Source organism: Primulina eburnea, chromosome 6 (genome assembly GCF_022965805.1).
Source record: "Primulina eburnea isolate SZY01 chromosome 6, ASM2296580v1, whole genome shotgun sequence".
Classification (NCBI taxonomy): domain Eukaryota; kingdom Viridiplantae; phylum Streptophyta; class Magnoliopsida; order Lamiales; family Gesneriaceae; genus Primulina; species Primulina eburnea.
The window spans coordinates 38,307,345-38,314,237 of record NC_133106.1 but is presented as its reverse complement, the minus strand read 5'-3'; the positions used below and the strand labels follow the sequence as shown (position 1 = coordinate 38,314,237).

The 6,893-nt window shown below is 31.8% G+C and overlaps 1 pseudogene; it reads left to right on the top strand.

The window, feature by feature from the left end:
* The first annotated feature begins 2,119 nt into the window (after positions 1–2,119).
* Positions 2,120–6,600, top strand: LOC140835132 (probable transcription factor PosF21; annotated as a pseudogene).
* Positions 6,601–6,893: the final 293 nt, after the last annotated feature.

Here is a 6,893-nt window from a genome sequence, read left to right as displayed (position 1 = left end):
CTATAAAAATATATATGTATTCAAAATTTCAATAGATTTTTAATAATTTCGTGAAATTTAATAATATACCAACATTAAAGCCTAATATTCAATATAAAATGTCAAAAATTGTCTTTGATTCAACTTTAAGTATTTTGATAGATTTTTAAAACTTCTGACTCATGCACAAACTTTTTCTCTTTCTCTCATCTCATCTCACATCACTTCTCTTCTCTTTGTATATTTTCTTCTCTCATTTATCTTTATCACTATTTAATTTTCAAAATTCATCGTTACATACATTTTCTTTTTTCTTTTCAGATTTTTCATTTTTTATTGATTGCTCATTTAATAATTGTTTATTTTAATATCATATAAAATTTTGAATTCTATAATTGATTTTTAATACAAGATTTATACAAATGATGTGATATTCGATACTAACAAAAGTTGATCCAAAAACATAATGTTATTTAATTCTTAATAGTTAAATAATCTCACAACATGCATGACAAAAAAAATAAAATAAAATTAAGATTTTATGATATAATTGATAAAATAATTTATTTCTTTTTTCGTTTAAAAATGACAATTTTTTTCTTTATTTGTTGATTATTAATCTTGAAGTTCTACCACATTTAACATTATAATTATGAATTTTTAATAAAATTATTACACTAGTTATAAAAATTAAAAAATCATAAAATTTTATTGGTTCATAGAATTGAAATTAATATTAATTTTTTAATAAATAAATTTTAAAATAATTTATATTTTTTTTACTAAAAATATATTTTTTAAACAACGAGCATTTTTTAAAATTTACAAACATACGCACAAATCCACATACATATAAAATTAAATGATTTAACTTTTAAATAAGTAATTTTTTTTTAAAAAAAAACATTTTCAAGTAAATATCTTGTTTATGTCAATTAATTATTAGTTCAAAAAATTAATATATGATATTCTGTAAAAAAAAAAAAAAGTCTACAAAAATTCATATAAATTTGTTTTTAAATATACGAGATTCTGTAAAAGTCAATAAAAATTTATAAAATTCACAAAAGTCCATCATTTAGAAACTTTGGATTGAGTACACAGCATTTAATTAATCGCATAGTTAAAAGCGCTCCTTGATATTTTTAATAAAAATTTATTATTATTAATTATTCGAATTTATTCATTATCCGAAAAATCTCGAACAAATAAATGCTTTGCAATATATTGTCGTGTGTATGTATACATCTCGCTATAATCATACTGGTAACTCTTGCACATTATATTTTATCACAAAAATATATATACTTTTTTTATAAACTAATAGAACTCATGTATATATTTTATTATTATTTTCCTAGCATTTCTAAAATTTGGATCACATGTTCATAATTGGGCTGGGAGACTGATCTTTTATTGTGATTGTTGGGGTCCAATACAGAGAGCTATACAATTAAAGTGGAGGCCCAAACTAGAACCATTGTGTACAGGCCCATTGAGATAAAACAAAGTCTGGCAAATAGGGAGGTTTAAGCTCATTAGCCAGATAAAAAAAAAGTAGTTTAATCTTCTCTTTAAAAAAAAAACAGAATTATAACCTATTCTTTTTAAATTTAGTAATGATATATTATGTTAGTTTAATAGTACCTCGTAAGATTTAAACTCTCTTTCTTTTATTTTTATTTATGAGTATGTATCTTGTGAGACGATAAGATCAACTTTACCAATATTCATAATAAAAAATAATATTTTTTCATGGATAACTCAAATAAGAAATATATCTCACAAAATACGATCGGTGAAAATAAGTGGAATTTTCACAAAAACGAAATCATAACAGGAATTAAATTATATTATTTGTATGAATTGATTTAATAATAATAATGACGATGATGAACGATCCACCGTCACTCGGAAGCCTCCACGAATCACGATCGGTGAAAATAAGTGGAATTTTCACAAAAACGAAATCATAACAGGAATTAAATTATATTATTTGTATCATTGATTTAATAATAATAATGACGATGATGAACGATCCACCGTCACTCGGAAGCCTCCCTTTGTACCTAACCACGTGAGACGCGGAAAAGCATATGCATGTCTCAGCAGATCTTCGGACAATTTTGCAGTACGAATTTTTCTGCGTGCATGTTATTTTTGGGATTGGATTTGTAGTCCCATTTATACGCTGATTTATTTCATGCTTGCTTGTTTCATCTCGCTTTTTCTGTTGTTTTATGTGTATGTACATTTGTATGGGTTTATACGCAACCATTTCCCCCTGTCCCTTTGTTCTCTTTAGCGTTTGTGTCCCGAGAGAGCCTTTTTAGGGTTCATATCAAACACCCATTTGGCAGGTTCACCAGAGGAAAGCAATCATGTTTGTGGAAACTTTGAGCTGCCTATTTGATAGCGTTTTACTTCATTTGGGATTTGATTGGCAATTTCGTTGTTTTAAGGAGCCTTTAGAAGTAAAAGTATTGGGTTCTGGAGCTTTTTGAGATATTTTTAGTAATGGATAAGTCTCACCATAGTAGTGAAAGCTTACTACCACCTTCGTGGAGGTATTCTGCTTTTTCACCATCTGGTAGTCTTTATAATGTGAAAACGGAGGTATCAGGATCTTCAAATTTACCTCCTTTTGGAGTTTGGACCAGACAATTCACTAGAAACGGGTCCTTTTCGTCACGGGTCACTACCTGATTCTAGCCCTTTTAGTTATGATATAAGCCGGATGCCTGATAACCCACTAAGAAATTGGGGCATCGACGAGCTCACTCAGAGATTCTTACCCTCCCAGATGATATAAGCTTTGATAGTGATCTTGGGGTCGTGGGCGGATTTGATGGACCATCTTTTTCTGATGATACGGAGGAGGACTTACTCTCCATGTATCTTGATATGGATAAATTCAATTCACCTTCGGTGACTTCCGAATTCCAAGTAGGCGAAGCTTCTGCTTCTATAGTAACTGAATCACATGTTCGTCTTGCTCGGGCATCGGCATCAGGCAGCGTGTCAACCGATATTTTGGCTTCTGGTTTCAATGATAAGCCAAGAGTTAGGCATCAGCATAGTCAGTCCATGGATGGATCGCCTACTGTCAAATCTGAGATGCTAATGTCTGGTTCGGAAGACTTAGCTTTAACTGAATCCAAGAAATGTCTGCTGCTAAGCTTGCTGAACTTGCTCTCACTGATCCAAAGCGTGCTAAGAGGTAATATTTTCAGTGCTAACACATTGTTAACTTTGAAACCAAGTTAGTTCTTTTGCTCTTTAGTTGTATTTACCAAAGCATTGGTTGATCAATAAGTATGGTTTGACTCATTGGGGCATTGTGATGATTTTCTACTTTATTTGTAGTTTGCAATAGCAGGATGCATTGAATGCATACTGGTTGATCATCATTTAATTTTTTCGAGGATTTCGAGGAATGCCATAAAAGGATGCATTGAAATGCGAGGAATTAACGCCATTTTGTCAAGATCCAAATCTTGAGTTGTCTCTGTGTTTATGTTTTTAATCAGTAGTAGAAAGATCTTCTTTCTTCTCATGCAGTGCTTTTAAATTTTTATTTGCGTGCTGCTCTAAAAATTTTCATAGATTCCTCAATTTGAGCGGGATTGCTTAATTTTATTCTGGGAAACTGTCGTAAAATCAAGAATTATGTATTTCGGTAGTTTCTGGGGTTCTTCACTTATTCCAGTATGATTTTATGGTTATTTCATTCTTAACAGTTGACAAACAACTCTTCAAGATACCTTTTATATTTTCTATTTTCAATATTTGATTCTATTCTTATCACTTTTAGAATTAGCAAGTTTCTTGGAAGCGGCTGAACTCAACTGATGGCAATTTATTCTTTGATGCCAGCTATTCGAATAATGTCTATTTAGCAGTGGTATTGCTGAAGAGTTTGTGTTTAGAATGTTAGTTATCAGGCATGATTTTTTTTCCTGGCTCATGTGTAGAAACTTGCACATCATGTCTTGACACTTGGGTGTTTTCCTTTTATCAAGCCCCTGTATCCAATATTTGGCTGAAGGTACTTGACTTGATGATGTCTTTCTACTTTCAGATTTCAGAAGGTTCAGAAGTGTTTCTACGTAATTTTTTACCAGATAACATAAAATCCATTTAAAAAATTTAAAATATTATGTTAAATACTGGTAATATTCTGTTGTAGTTCTTGGGTTTCTGGTAGTAAAAGCTATGTATATATCTTTATCTATTGCCAAGACATATTATCTATCAATGTCTCTGTATGTCATTCTTCGGATTGCTATATTGTTTGTCTCCTCCATGCATGCACAGTCACATTCTATTTAGGCCATGATTCTTTTAGAAGATTTACTCCACTGAATTTAAAATTATAATTATATCCTCTATTTCTTTCTTGTTGTTATTCGAGTTTTAATTTCTGGGTAATATGATTTAGAATTATTTGCCTTTTTTAACTTGAATATGTACTCTTAACCGTCTTTTATTCTCTTGCTGCTTTTACTAAAATTTCTCTGAACATTTAGCTTGTCTTATTCCTGTTTAGATTATTGTCGAGAGAGAGGGCACATCATTAACTTTTTTTATTTCTCATATGTATGTTGCACATCTTGAACAGGATTTGAGCAAATAGGCAGTCCGCAGCAAGGTCAAAGGAACGGAAAATGAGGTATATATTCGAGCTTGAAAGGAAAGTCCAGACCATGCAAACGGAAGCTACTTCCTTATCTGCACAGTTGACCTTGTTACAGGTTCTTGTAAACCTTAACTTGAAGTGATAATAATTGTTATTGTTGGATGGATGCCATAAACAACACTTGCCCTCCATCCAATTCCATACTTTGACAAAAGAACTAAAGAAAATCATGCATACCTTCCAAAAGACTTACAAGTATAACGTGCCTCAGGGTCTTTAGGGGAAAGTAAATTAGAATTAGTTGAATGAAAATGAAGTGCAAATGATGAAAAAAGAAACCTAGTAAAATGAAGAATTTTTTGTGTTTCTTTGCTAGTTTTCGCAATTGAATTGAGGTTCTCAACTTTTTGGGAGTTCGGTGCAAGCTGAGAAATTACGGACCCCATCCCTGTGTATTTTACTTAAACATTGTCCACCCATGTGGTATGTAGGCATTTTATTTTCTTCAAGAAACAGGACGAACATGATTTGGCTTTGCTAAGCTAACAAAATGGCATAGTTTATGGGGCAGTTGTGACATAATTATCTATTTCTGCTTTCTGAACTACTTCCATATCTTTTAGCTACATTGTACCAAGATCGAGACAGCTTTATGCGGACTTCATCCTTTTCTTTTTAACCAACAGAGAGATACAAATGGTCTTACTGCCGATAACAGTGAACTCAAACTTCAGTTGCAAACAACAGAACAACAAGTACACTTGCAAGATGGTAAGACTGCTTCGTTGGCAGGAACTTTCAGCCATTTCTTTTCTGTTTACTTCCTAGTAAATAGTCTGTGGGGAATACCGGGATAATTAACTAGAATGATGTGAAACTGATACTGGAATTTACGTTATATCATTGCTCTTGATTGATGATTAAGTGGATTAACTAGTGCCATTTGCTACCATTTCAAAAAACTAATAGAGGTTAGGATCATTTAGTTATTCTTATTCTCTTGAATGATATGAGGATCAGAGCAGCATTCTCACTTCCATTGAATTCCTCAGAATAAAACTTCACATTGTCATTGAAGGATATTTTTCTTATTACATTGGATGACTTTTTTCGTACTTAAAAGTGAGGTATTTTTAACATAGTTTAATATTTATTATCGATTTACTTCGTAAATTTAACACAGATTTTCTTCTGTCATCATGATATTTCATCTACCATTCCCCCAACATCACCGAATACTGATCAAATTACATGTTTTAGTGCCTAATAAATAATATCCAAATCCAGAATTCGTTACCTCAAAACTCGATGCAAATAATTAAAGGGGTGAGGGTAAAATTTGTATATACAGATTTCCTTCAGCTTCATTTAAGCTATGTTATCATCTTTGATTCTGTCGTGGAAAACATTTTTTTTTGTGTTCATTCAAAAGAAAATTAAAGAAAACAATGTAAACTAATTCACGTGCTATTTGCTATTCTTTTTAGTTATACCTGTATAATTTTATTTTATTTTTTAAAAACAGTTATTATTATATTTAATGCAAAGGAAAATGCAATATAATTTCATTTTCATTCATCTGATTTTCTTTTTCACTTCCCTTTACTAACTTCTGTTCAAACGAGGCGTTAAAAGCTTTAAATCTGATGTTCCTCCTGTTTAAACCAGCTTTGAACGATGCATTGAAGGAAGAGATCCAGCATCTGAAAATGCTGACAGGTCAAACTATTTTTAATGGTGGAGCTAAAATGAGTTTTCCTGCGTCCTATGGTGCAAACCAGCAATATTACTCCAACAACCATGAGGCACAAACGTTTTTAACTGCTCAACAATTGCAGCAGCTCCAGATACAACAGGGTCAGCAACAGCCACACCTGACTCAGCATGTGCAATCCTTGATGCAGCAGAAGCAGCAGACGAGAAATTCTGCACCATCTTCTGTTCTTAAGGACCTTGCTCCCAATGCATTATCAAAGGATTAGAAGTGGGAAAGGTGGGTGTATTGTTTTCGATGTTGGAGATCTATATACGCATGAAATCTTGGTTATCACAAAGTTCGGAAACTCGCGATCAGTATGTTTAGATATTGTATTAACGCGATATGTGATTTTTTGTCTTGGTAATATGAAATTTAGGTGAATGACTTGTCAAGGTATTTGTTCAGTTGCTGCCTCCGGAGCATGAGGTTCCTTGGTTTAATCAGTTACTTTAGTATTACTAAATGATACTTTAGTTTGTCGTTGTTTCTGTGTTTTGGTGAGTTATAAAATATTTT